At 42.5% G+C, this 14,118-nt stretch overlaps 1 protein-coding gene across 1 annotated transcript in view; it reads left to right on the forward strand.

Annotated features, from left to right (window-relative positions):
* Nucleotides 1-14,118, forward strand: part of lrp6 (low density lipoprotein receptor-related protein 6) — a 145,905-nt gene that overhangs the window by 50,648 nt on the left and 81,139 nt on the right. The gene's annotated exons all lie outside the window — the stretch shown is intronic.

A 14,118-nucleotide genomic window follows, 5' to 3' on the forward strand; every position in this document is an offset into this window, starting at 1 on the left:
AGCTATGCACACAAAGTATTGGAAGAACTCAGCAGGCCGGGCAACATCTGCAGAAAAGTGAATAGTTGACATTTCAGGCCAAGACCCTTCATCAGGACTAGAAAAGCGGGGGAAGAAGTCCCAAAGACCTTTCTTCCCAGTCCTAATGAAGAGTCTTGGCCTGAAACATCGACTTCTGTACTAAATATTAATTTCCAGTTGAATTTTGCTTCTAATAAATGACTTCATTGCATCTTCACTTGTATTCCCAGCAAGAAATACTATGAACCTGATTGGAGAGAATCTGAAAGTGTTCCACTGTTCATGAGTTTTATTAACATAATGGTCAAAATTGGGCTGGATCTATTGAATGGTGGTTGTTGTCAAACATATAGTGGGAAATTGTCTTTGAATTCAACATGTGCCCTGGGGCACTTCTGTGCTTGTGACTCTATACCACGTCAGCATATCTACGTCATTTGCATGCCTTCATCTTCTCCCCCCCCCCACACACAAAAAAGCTATGCACTGCTTCTTGAATTTCTGCCCAAATTAATCATCACAATATGAATTTGGAATTGCCCACGCATTCTTTCTGCGGATCCCCCGAGGCCATTCATGTCAACTTGTGTTTCTGTGCAGCAACAGGCTTGCTTTGCTTTCCCCAAACGTGACAGCTTGTCATTCATATTGACTTGCTGATCCATTACTGAGATCCTGGAGCGCTTCAAGGTTTTGGCTGATTAAATTTGTAACTCTCTACATCCTAGTGAGCTTTAGCTGCTGCATTCCCAACCTTTTGTAATTACTTGATTAATGTAACTGGGGAAAGAATTCAGATTTGACTAATTTACTTTGGCAGAGGATCCTGACTAATGTACCGAAAGACGATCGAAATAGTATTACAATGAAAAATGAATGCATACTTCATCAACAAGTGATTTTTTTTGTGTGATGCACGATTGATCCTTGTTACTGATTAATTGTTGATCGCAGTCCATTGTGTGAATTACTGCAATGGAAAGTTATCCTTCAAGTAAGACTGCAAGATGTCTACTCCATCAGGATTAATAACCACCTGGAGAAAAATATAAAGGCAAGGCAGCATGGATATGTTAAAAGCATATCATGTTTAATCATTGTGAGAATTTTTTTTGCAGATTTCCACATCTGCAGTTTTTTAAAAAAAAAAGTTAATTGAAAATAGAAAATAGCAGAAAATCTCAGCAGGTCAGGCAGGCTTTACGGGAAGAAGAATTGGTTAAAATTTCAGATCCAGGGCCCTTCATCAAAACTGAGGAAGGGGAAATAACAAGTTAATTTTGTGTGAAAGGAAAGGTGGGGGAAGGGTAATAATTGGAACAAAGAGTTTCTCTGACAGGCACACATGGCCAGTTCTCAAAGAGGGTGAATTGTCTAAAGTTGGAGAATTTGATATTGAATCCTGCAGGCTGCAGTGTGCCTAGACGGAATATTGAAGTTTTTTTCCATAAGTTTACCGTGGGTCTCATTTTACTTTTTCTTGTGTAGTCTGGCTGCTCTACATGACGTAAACAAACAGTCGCAATCTGGTCTAATCTGATTCTCACCTGCTACTGTTTCACCCTAATAGAACATTGACCTGGATGGTTATCAGAAAACAGAGGGTCAAGGCAACAGTTGTTTTCAGAGAAAGGAGAATAGTCCAAAACGGCATCTTTTGAATGCAGTATTCAAACCACAACTTTTTACTTTGTAGATGACACTCAGCTTGGCAGAATTGTGAATTAGGATGTGACTGGTAATGAATAGGAATGAACAGATGCACAGCAGATGACATTTAATGCGGGGAAGTGAAGTAAAGCATTTTAGTCCGAAGAGAGAAGGCAACATTTGGAATGGCACCTCCATGTTTACACCTTTCACCTCTGTGCTTCTCACTTCACTCTCCCTCCCTCCCTCCCTCCCCTACTCATCTACCCTCAGGTTTCACTTTACAGTTTGTGTTCCATCCCCTCTCCCCACCTGGTTCTTGCTTCTTCCCTCATCCTTTCCAGACCTGATGAAGGGTCTCGGCCGGAAACTTCCACCCTTAATTCCTCTCCGTAGATGCTGCCTGACGTTGCTGAGTCCCTCCAGCATTTTGTTTGCGTGTTACTGTGGGCAGGAGACAATAAAGGATGCAGTTCACAACGGATAGAGGAGCTGGAATATGGATGCGTGTCATTGTATTCGGGCAGGATGGGTTGAGGAAGTGATCAAAAGGAATATACAGTATTAGGCTTTAAATACAGAGTGGAAAAAGCAGGACCTTTGAAACAGTGGCCTCGGCTCATTTGGAGTATTGTGTTGATGTCTTGTCATCTCATTGCAAGAAGGATGTGAAGATGTCCGAGAGAGTCTGGAAAAGATTTAAGAGAATGGTTCATGAAAAAGGAATTGTTGTTAATGGGAATAAAGAAGGTTGGATTGTTCAGTTAGGAGTTGAGATTTGATGGGGAATAACATGGCTAAAAGGGCTTTGGGTAAACTGAGTAACAGGAGGTTATTCCTGTTGGATTACATTTTTAAAAAAAAATTGATGACCTGAGGTCCCATTGTTAAGGAAACAGCAATGAAGAATCATTATTTACAGGCAGATGAGGGATCTTCATTGCTTCCCCCCACCCCCTACAAACGCCAGCGACATAACAGGTGGTAAGTAAGAGGTCACAGGCACAAAATAAAAGGGAGGATTAGGAGTGACATGAGGAAAGCTTCTGAACAATGGTTGCGAATGCAATGCAGTGAAGGCAGATTGCATTGTGGGCTTTGAGAGGGATTTGCATAAGCAGAGAGAAAGTTTGTAGTGTTATGAAGAGGAGGCTGAAGGGCTGGGTAAGTACTGAATTTGTCGATGCAAAATGATTTCCTGTGCTGTGACTGTACTAAATTTATGGAAGGATGTTATGGGTTTTGGATTAGACTGTGTAATTGTTACTTTCCGTGCAGTTTAACTTCATTACGCTTGTTTGCATTTTTATATAATTACCCATGTATGTGCAGTTGTTCAGTGGGTTTTGTTGTGGTTGCAGTAGCTTTTGTAACAACTTGGTGTCATATTACTTGAATGGGGGCTATCTGATTTGATCAATTGTTACCTGTGGAAATTTAATAGACTTGGCAATCTGGTACAAGAAGATCACAACATGCCTCCAACTCTGTCTCCATTCTTTGTTGTTTGTGTCTGTCTGTCTGTCTCCTTTCGTGTTTCTTTTCCTGTTGTTTCAGTCTTGTAATACTTAATAAATGATTGCGAGCACAAGTTTTGTACCTCATTCTTGACTTCTGAAGAATTTCAGATCAAAAACATGAGAGTGGAGCGGTGAGCATTCCTAATTCAATGTTCTCCAGCTCCAGTGACCTTGCTCCCCATATTTAAATAAGCATTAATATGATCTATTGACAGTTTAACCTTGGACAGAAGTACTATGTTAATAATCAGATTAATTACTGTCATTGGATAAATGGAAACATTCCTGTGCTGAAACATGTTTTAAGTTGGAATGATGAAAGAAGATGCTTCCTAGTTTTGAACATTTTATAAATTACCTGTGAACTACAAATTGTTTTGTTTGGGAAAGGAGGTTTCCATTCCAAACTCCCTTTTTAATGTGGGAGGAGAAAAGGATACCTCCGTATTTGTTTCCATTGTTTGTTCAGAATCATTTTATGTGGTTGGTTGTCTGTTTCTGTGGAATGCCCTAAATCCCTTTTCAAGTGCAGGGAATTTGTGTAGGTGGGATTGCTCTCTAATCATAGAATTCTATATGTGAAAAGCAAACTTTCAGATTCAATGAGCTTCACTTGCCTCAATGCTGAACTGGCTCTGTGGCTGTGGCCTGTAGTCTCTAGGCTCCTGGAACAGTTACAGTGTTTAGGGTTGCTAATTGTCCCCTATTAGTCAGGACATCCCGTATATTGGGCTAAATTGGTTTGTCCCATACGGGACCACCCTTGTTCCGTATTTCCCCCACTAAGGCAGAGCGTACCTGTGAAAATGTTCATAAGCCGAAATGGCGGAAAATGAAGAAGCAATTACCATTAATTTATATGGGAAAAAAATTTGAGCGTTCCTAGACCCAAAAAATAGCCTACCAAATAACACATGAAACCTAAAATAACAGTAACGTATAGTAAAAGCAGGAATGATATGATAAATACACAGCCTATATGAAGTAGAAATAATGTATGTACAGTGTAGTTTCACTTAACAGAATCGGGACGATCAAGCTAAAACTGATTTAATCGGCAGGTACACACATCACGTCATGCATACGCACACAGTTGCCCGCACAAGGCTTCATGGTCATGGTCGTCTTTCTCGGGGTCAACACAAGTGTCCCGTATTTGTCTGCTACTTTTGTCCCTTATTTGGGAGTGAGAAAGTTGGCAACCCTTTGAGCGCTGAACAGTGTCTGTGCCCGTGGCCGTGGCCGGCAGCCACCAGGCTCCTGGAATGCTGAACAGTCTCTGTGCCCATGCCCATGCCCGTGGCCGGCAGCCACCAGGCTCCTGGAATGCTGAACAGTCTCTGTGCCCATGCCCGTGGCCGGCAGCCACCAGGCTCCTGGAATGCTGAACAGTCTCTGTGCCCGTGCCCGTGGCCGGCAGCCACCAGGCTCCTGGAATGCTGAACTGTCTCTGTGCCCGTGCCCGTGGCCGGCAGCCACCAGGCTCCTGGAATGCTGAACAGTCTCTGTGCCCATGCCCGTGGCCGTGGCTGGCAGCCACCAGGCTCCTGGAATGCTGAACAGTCTCTGTGCCCATGCCCGTGGCCGTGGCTGGCAGCCACCAGGCTCCTGGAATGCTGAACAGTCTCTGTGCCCATGCCCGTGGCCGTGGCTGGCAGCCACCAGGCTCCTGGAATGCTGAACAGTCTCTGTGCCCGTGCCCGTGGCCGGCAGCCACCAGGCTCCTGGAATGCTGAACAGTCTCTGTGCCTGTGGCCTTATTTTCAGGGACTGCGGTCCATGTTCTGTGTGTTGCTGACTTCTTTATTGTTTAAAAGTTTTCTTTTTTTTCCCCCACACATTGGGTGTTTGATGATCTTTGTTGTGTGGGTTTTTTAATGGGCTCTGTTCTGTTTCTCCGCTTAGCGTCTGCCTGAAAGCTGAATCTCAAGGTTCGATGAAGTATACATACTGTGATAATAAATTAAAGGGTTATAATGCGAAGGACGTTTGATGGCTCTGGGTCTGTACCCGCTGGAATTCAGAAGGATGAGGAGGAATCTTATTGAAACCTTTTGAATGTTGAAAGACCTAGACACAGTAGATGTGGAAAGGATGCTTCCCATGATGGGAGAGTCTAGGACAAGAGGGTAGAACCTCAGGATAGAGTAACGCCCTTTCAAGGAAGAAATATGGAGAAATTTCTTTAGCCAAAGGCTGGTGAATGTGTGGAATTTGCTGCCACATGTGGCTGTGGAGGCCAGGTCATTGGGTGTATTTAAGGCAGAGATTGAGAGGTCCTTAATTGGACGTGGCATCAAAGGTTTCATTGAGAAGACCAGGAACTGGGGTTGAGGAAGAGAAAGGATCAACCATGATTGAATGGCAGAGCAGACTCGATGGGCCAGATGATCTAATTCTGCTCCTATGTCTTGTGGGCTTAAATATACTTGAAATTTGAACTTTACTCTAATTACCTATATAAAGAAAACTTTTTTTTTACTGTTTGCAGGGTTTGCATAAGTCTGTCATCTTTAATAAAGTCCTTTGCTTCTTCTGGATGATGGTCAAATGGTTGGATGAAGCTGATGGCTGGCCAGCAATGATATCAGCACCAGCTGGCTTCAGAACATGTGCTCATGTGTTATTGACTTCAACACCTTTGCACTGTAGCGCAGCTGTAACTAATGCACTGCAGGTCAGATGCCAGTACATCTGTCTTTCCATTTTACCCCTGGTTTCATCAGGGTCAGCTTATAGTCATACAAAGCTGAGCGGAAGAATACGTTTTGTGTCTAGCCTCAGCCTCCCAATTAGCAATCCCATTCACAGAGTTGCTGTCTTTGTTAGAAGGGCATGTGAAGCTATGCAATTCATTTAAATTTCTTCTGAACTTTATTTCAAAAGCTGGAACTGTTGCAAAAGTTCAATATGTTAAGTTTATGCCAAACTGAGTATTTCAACTATCTCAGATCTGGAGACATTAACAAGTGCATGAAGATAACATTCTCCACAAACGAGGAAATCTCATCTCTTTTTTTTTCTCCAGTCCTGCTGACTTGTCTGGGCCCAAAACCTCGACTGTACTCTTTTCCGTAGATGCTGCCTGGCCTGCTGAATTCCTCCAGCATTTTGTGTGTGTTGACAGCATTCTCCAGTTCACTTGATATAACACCCTGCATTATAATAGCCTTTATGATTATTTTAAGTACCTCTCCAAGGCAAGGCCATCTGCGTGGGCTCTTGGGTGTTCATTAAAACTCCAGTGCTCCCAGCTTTTTAGCTTTAAGAATGTACTCTAATCTGTCTTCGGATCTAAAATGGATAAACCTGCAATTGCCCATGTTGAAATCTATTTATTTTCTTTCTTTCTTAGAGGTTTGTGTAAATCTGGCAAGCCAACTAAAACTTTCTCAAAACTAACGCAGATACGCAGTGGAGAATATCTTGACTGGTTGCATCATGGCCCAGTATGGAAACATCAATGCCAGTAACAGAAAAGTTTGCAAAAAATATATTGGATACAGTCCAGTCCATCACAGGAAAAGTCCTCCCCATCAATGAGAAAAATTACAAGGGGCACTGCCATAAGAAGGCAGCATTTATTTTCAATGACCCCCATCACCCGGGATATTTTCTTTCTCACTACTACCATTGTGCAAGAGGTGCAAAAGCCACAAGTCCCATGTCACCAGGTTCAGGAACAGCTATTACTCTGCAAGCATCAGGCTCCGGAATCAGCATGATTACTTAACTCCCCTCAATGCTGAGTGGACTCCACAGCCTATAACAAATGAGAGAAAATCTGCGGATGCTGGAAATCTGAGCAATACACAAAATGCCGGAGGAAATCATCAGGCCAGGCAGCATATATGGGGGGAAAATACAGTCAACCCTTTCGCAAAGAAGGGTTTTGGCCCAAAACATCGACTGTGCTTTTTTCCCATAGATGATGCCTGGCCCGCTGAGTTCCTCCAGCATTTAGTGTGTGTGTTCCGCACACATTTTCAAGGACTCTACAACTCGGTATTATTTATTTATTTTGTGTTATTTGCATGTTCTGTTTTCTTTTGTTTATTGGTTGTTTGTCATTCTGTTACTTAAAGTTTTTTAAATAAATTCTATTGTATTTCTTTATTCTCCAGTACTTGCCTCCAAGAAAACTAATCTTAAAGCAGTACATAGTGACATATACTCTGTGGCCGCTTTATTTGGTGTAACTGGACACCTCGTTAATGCAAATATTTAATCACCCAATCATATGGCAGCAACTCAGTGCAGACATGGTCAAGCGGTTCAGTTGTCGTTCTGACCAAATGTCAACATGGGGAAGAAAAGAGAACCAAGTGACTTGGACCATTGAATGATTGCTGGTGCCAGACTGGGTCGCTTGAGTGTCTCAGAAACTGCTGATCTCCCGGGTTGTCCACGCACAACAGTCTCTGGAGCTTACAAAGAATGGCGCGAGAAACAAATACCCAGTGAGTGGCAGTGCTGTGGACAAAAACATCTTGTTAACAAGGAAGGTCAGAGGAGAATGGCCAGACTAGTTCCAGCTGACAGGAAGGCAGCAGTAACTCAAATAGCATTACAACAGTGGTATGCAACAGAGCACCTCTGAATACACACACAACACAGCAAACTTTGGAGTGGATGTGCCACTGTAGCAGAAGACCACAAACACACATTCTTAGCCATTTTGTTAGGTACAGGAATTACCAACTAAACTGGCCACTGAGTGTATACTAAACTTCAAACTTTCTGTTACGACATTTTATTTTTGTGCTTTTTATTTATGGAAATGCTGACACAGCCAGTTTGTTTTTGTTTGTCTTCATCAAAATTATTTGTGGTTTTTTTTTAACCATTAACATTACTTTGAAAATTCCCTACCCTCTAAATGAATAATTCCACCTTAAAATGCTTAAATCATTAATTTAAAAACTGTGGTAGTTGTGATTCATTGACCATGAGAAACAAACTTTGCTCTATGGGTCAATCCCTTAAAGAATTCTGTAACTTCCAATGAAGTTGTTTCATTCTTCAGAGTTAGAAGAAAGGACTTGGCCCACTTAATCTGATCTTGTGGCTGACTTGCCATGTCAGAAACCAATCAGGTAAATCTTGGCTGTGCGCTCTATACAACAGGAATATCCTTCCCTGAGTAGAGGATAATAATACTGAGTGTTATTCAGAAAGGGGGAAAAATGCATTAGGGTGGCTGAATCAAAGGTGATGATGAATCAGCGTATGGGAAGATTGAAAAACTGGCTGAGTGGTGCCATAACAACCTCTCACTCAATGTCAGCAAGACCAAGGAGCTGATTATCAACTTCACGAGAAGGAAGCTGCAGGTCTGCGAGCCAGTCCTCACTGGGGGATCAAAGGTGGAGAGAGTCAGCAACTTCAAATTCCTCATTGTTATCATTTTCAGAGGACCTGTCCTGGGCCCAGCAAGCAAGTGTAATTACAACAAAAGCCTTTCTTAGAAGTTTGCAAATATTTGACGTGACGTCTAATGATTTGACAAACTCCTATAGATGTGTGGTGGAGAGTATATTGACTGGCTACATCACAGCTTGGTATGGAAACACCGATCCCCTTGAATGGAAAATCCTACAAAAAATTAGTGGATGCAGCCCAGTCCATCACGGGTCAAGTGCTCCCCTCCGTTGAGCACATCTACACAGAGTGCTATCACAGGAAAACACCATCCATCATCAGGGAACCCTCCCAGATCATCCTCTCTTCTCGTCGCTGTTCTCAGGAGGAAGTACAGGAGCCTCAGGACTCGTCCTACCAAGTCAGGAGCTGTTATTACTGTCGACCATCAGGCTCTTGAACCAATGGGAATAACTTCACGCGCTCCATCACTGAACTGTTCCACAATCCATGGACTCACTTTCAAGGGCCCTTCATCTCATGTTCTCTATCTTTATTGCTTAATTATTATCATTTTCTTTTTGTACTTGAACAGTTTGTTGTCTTTTGTACGTTGTGGGTACCACTTCCAAACTGATGGGTTGAAAAGGGATTTCTCCTTCCATTAGAATGCTTCCCCCTCCGCCTTCTCTATTCCCCACTTGGGCCTCCCGTCTCTTCTCACTGCCTATCACTCCCCTATCACTCCCCCCCCCCCCCGAGTTCCCCCCGCCCCTTCCCATTCTCCTATGGTCCACTCCCATCAGACTCCTTCATCTCCAGCACTTTATCTTTCCACCCACATGGCTTCATCTGTCACCTTCTAGTACGCTCCTTCCCATTCCCCACCTTTTTATTCTGGCAGCTTTTCAGTCCCAAAGAAGGGTCTCGACCTGAAACGTTGCCTGTTTATTCATTTCCATAGATGCTGCCTGGCCTGCTGAGGAAGTGTTGCTCTGGATTTCCAGCATCTGCAAACGTTCTTGTTATTTAGTTGTGTGCCTGCCCTGTTGTGTGAGGTTTTCCTTTGATTCTTTTATGATTCTTGGATTTACTGAGTATGCCTGCAAGAAAATAAATCTCAGGGCTGTGCGTCACTATATACATACACCTTGTTAATAAATTTACTTTGAACTTTCTGTGTCGTCCGACCAGTTACTTGAAGCGCGACATCATTCATGAGCTCAGAAGCCTTATCTCAGCTCTGCCTCCCATTCCAGTATTTTTGTCTTTGGTTGTACTGGACTTTGCAACTACCTGGGTGCAGAACTGAGAAACAATATTTCATCATTGTTAATCAACTGGACTGAAAAACTACTCTTAACTGTGCGTCTAAAGTTTAAGTCATGGCTGGTAATGTAGTGACTCCAGTGAAGTGATTGTGGCCAGGAGCCAAAAATGAATTTAGCACCACCACCCAAGATGAAATTTTTCAGCATTAACTCTTCTGTGTATTATGCTGTTCATTTTCCGTGAGCTGCATCTGTTTTGCATTTCTCCCAACACCTCTGCTTTAATTGTCCACTTCTGAAATATGAAACAAAGACAGAAAATTATTTTCTGTTCACCTTGCTTTTAAAATGGTAATTTAGACTCAAGTTCTAAAGAGTTTACATCAACACACGGCACTGCCCCTTTCTCTTTTTAAACCATTAGTGGCTGCATCACCTTCGCACACGCTTACTTTTGATCTTTGATATTCCAATTAGATGGAGAATTCAAACTATATGCTTTTTACTGAGGCACAGTAAGCAATGTCATATATCTATTGATGACATTGGAAAATTGCTGCATTTAATAACTCAGTATTCTGCTGTAAAGCAGGTGTATGAGAATCCTGATTCCACAATTTTTGGGTGATTCATCTGATTTCCTTTTCTTGCAGATTGAGAGTCATTGCATTGAATTGCTGGAACAAAAAGCTGGTTATCTCTTATTTACTCTATGCAACAATATTCCTGGCTGAATTAACAAATATTAATGAACAGAAGCTTTTAAGTATTAAATGTGGATACTGGAAATCTGAGGATTTTCAAATGCAGGATATATTTGGTTCAGGCAGCATGACTGAGTCACATTTCAGATCAATGACCTTTCAACAGAAATGAAAGGTCAAGGGCCTGAAACTTTAGCTCACATTTTTGCTAAGTGGAGCCCACCGCCTGCGCTCACTGCATGCTTAACCTGGTTTTGATCTGCAGCCTGAACCTGCTGGTTGAAAGCTGTGTGATGTAATTAGGTCACTTGATAGATCCAGAAACAAGCCCTAACCAAGACATACATCCCTGTGAATACCTGTTTACAGTTGGCAAAGCTATCCCTTCAGTTTTCTCTTGTGCTTTTAAGTTTTAGAACTTTTGTAATGGCCAGAAGCTGATAGACGTATGGAAGTATGATCTCTTTAGCCATAGAAAACCAAGGGGCTGGACTGGAAACGCTGTTCTGGGTTTCAGGGTACTCGGTCATAATGGGGGTGGGATTGGGTGCCAGTTTTTTTTTAAAGAAGCTGTCTGTTAGATGAAAAGTTGTGTTAGAAGGATCATCAAGTGAGACCATATAGGTTGACAGAAATAAAAAGGAACTGCCATAATTAGGAGCGTATAATAGATCTCCAAACCATTCCGAGGAGGTACAAGAGCATGTTTGCAATCAGATTTCAAAAGTGTGTAAGTACTAAGTAGTAATTTTACTCAGGTTAACTGGGTCAAATTCAGTTGAGCTGAGGTTTAACTCTGGTTAAAGCTCAAGGTTGTAGGCTAAACTGCATCAGGAGAAACTTTCTGAATTCTGTTTCAGGGACCAGGAAGAAGCACAGTCAGTAGAGGAGTATCTTTTTGGTGGTGATCACTAAGTTAAACCTGGCATAGTTATGCAAAGGAACAAATCAAGGTGGGGGGGAGGTGAAAGGTGTTCAATTCTAGTAAGGTGAGTTTATCAAAATGAGGAAATCATTTAGCAAAACATGGACGAATATCCATGTTTTCAGGCTTTAATTAGACCTACTTGGATCTAATTATGACTGACACCAGATTCTTGATACAAGCTTGTTTTAGCTCATTCATATCAAGAGATTGCCAGAAGGCAGAGGAAATGGTTCACAAAGCTTCACTCTGAAAAGAACTCATGCCCCACTGACTCATGGGAGTGCCTGTTCTGTGGCCTCTCAAAATGGCGGCGGAGGATTCAGGCTGAGATTGGGAATCTTGAGTCCATTTCTTCAGAAATCTGGTGTAAATAAGACCATAAGACATAGGAGTAGAATTAGACCATTCAGTCCACTTCATGGCAGATCCCAGATCTTATTCAACCCCATACACCTGCCCTGTCACCATATCCCTTGATGTCCCAACCGATCAGGAAACTATCAACTTCCACTTTGATTATACCCATGGACTTGGCCTCCACCACAGTCTGTGGCAGAGCACTCCACAGATTCACTACAGTACGGCTTAAAAAAAAATTCCCTCCTTATCTCTGGTCTAAAAGGTCGCCCCTAAGTTTTCAAGCTGTGCCCTCTAGTTTTGGATGCCCCTCCAGAGGAAACATTCTCTCCTCATCCACTTTTATCTAATCCTTTCACCATTCAGTAGCGTTCAATGAGATCCCCATGCATTCTTTTAAATTCCAGTGAGTACAGGCCCAAAGCTGCCAAACACTCCTCATATGTTAACCCCTTCATTCCTGGAATCATAATCAAGAACCTATCTATCGCTGCCTCAAATACACCCAATGACTTGGCCTCCACAGCCGCTCGTGGCAACAAATTCCACAGATTTACCACCCTTTGACTAAAGTAATTTCTTTACATCTCTCTTCTAAATGGATGTCCTTCAATCCTGAAGTTGTGCCCTCTTGTCCTAGACTCCCTACCATGGGAAGTAACTTTGCCATATCTAATCTGTTCAGGCCTTTCAACATTTGGAATGTTTCTAAGAGATTCCCCTCCCCCCCCCCCCCCCCCCAATTCTCCTGAACTCCAGGGAATACAGCCCAAGAGCTGTTAGACATTCTTCATATGGCAACCCTTTCATTCCTGGAATCATTTTTGTGAATCTTCTCTGAACCCTCTCCAATGTCAGTATATCCTTTCTAAAATAAGGAGCCCAAAACTGCTCACAATACTCCAAGTGTGGTCTCATGAATGTCTTATAGAGCCTCAACATCACATCTCTGCTCTTATATTCTATACCTTTAGAAATGAATGTCAACAGTGCATTTGCCTTCTTCACCACTGACTCTAACTTTAGGGTATCCTGCACAAGGACTCCCAAGTCCCTTTGAATCTCTGCATTTTGAATTCTCTTCCCATCTAAATAATAGTCTGCCCGTTTATTTCTTCCACTAAAGTGCATGACCATACACTTTCCAACATTGTATTTCACTTGCCACTTCTTTGCCCATTCCCCTAAACCATCTACATCTCTCTGCAGGTTCTCTGTTTCCTCAACACTGCCCGCTCCTCCACCTATCTTTGTTTCATTGGGAAATCTAGCCACAAATCCATTAATACCATAGTCCAAATCATTGACGTACATTGTAAAAAGCAGCAGTCCCAACACTTACCCTGTGGAACTCCACTGGTAATTGGCAGCCAGCCAGAATAGGATTTACTGCCACTCTGTTTTCTGCCAACCAACCAGCCAGTGCTTCACCCATGATAGTAACAACACATCCTTTCTGAGTTAAGGGCTACAAAACTGTTGACAATACTCCAAGTGTGGCCTGACTAGTGTCTTACAAAGCTTTAGCATTATCTCCTTGGTTTTATGTTCTGTTGCCCTTGAAATAAATGCCAACATTCGATTTGCCGCCTTTACCACAGGCATATCCTAAGTCCCTCTGTACCTCTGTTTGAACTTTCTCTCCATTTAGATAATCTGCACTGTACTTCTGAAGCACTTCACCACCACCCCCAAACAACCCATAATGCACTTCTGTCCATCTCTGGTAAAGTTTGTGGTTTCTGGATTCACCTTGGAACCCACAGAACCAGAATGAAATAAATTGTCCACAACTCCTAGGAATGCCCAGGGAGAGATGGAAAGGAAGTTGTGGAAAATAAGATATTGGAAGCTCACTATTTTTAAATCTACAAGAAACGAGCAGTTCATATTTATTTATTGAGGTACAGTGCGGAGTTGGCCTTTCCCGCCCTTCAGGCTGCACCACCTAGCAGCCACCAATCACGGGACAATTTGCAATGACCAGTATGTATTTGGACTGTGGGAAGAAACCGGAGCACCCGGAGGAAACCCACACTTGGTCAAGGGGAGAATGTACGAGCTCCATCCAGACAGCAGTAGAGATTGAACTTGAGTCACTGGTACTATAAATCACTACGCTACCGTGATAGTTGTAAAACGTTTTTCACGTGTGGATGTGGGTAAAGTGTGTTGTATGTTGGCAGGGACTACCAATATTCATAAATTATGTGCTCATGATATCCTTGATGCTTCTGAGTCGAAAAGTGATTTTGGAACGGCTCATTGTTTCAGAGAGTAATCCTGTGGGCAGGATTCGAAGTCTT

This window comes from Hypanus sabinus, chromosome 8 (genome assembly GCF_030144855.1).
Source record: "Hypanus sabinus isolate sHypSab1 chromosome 8, sHypSab1.hap1, whole genome shotgun sequence".
NCBI lineage: Eukaryota > Metazoa > Chordata > Chondrichthyes > Myliobatiformes > Dasyatidae > Hypanus > Hypanus sabinus.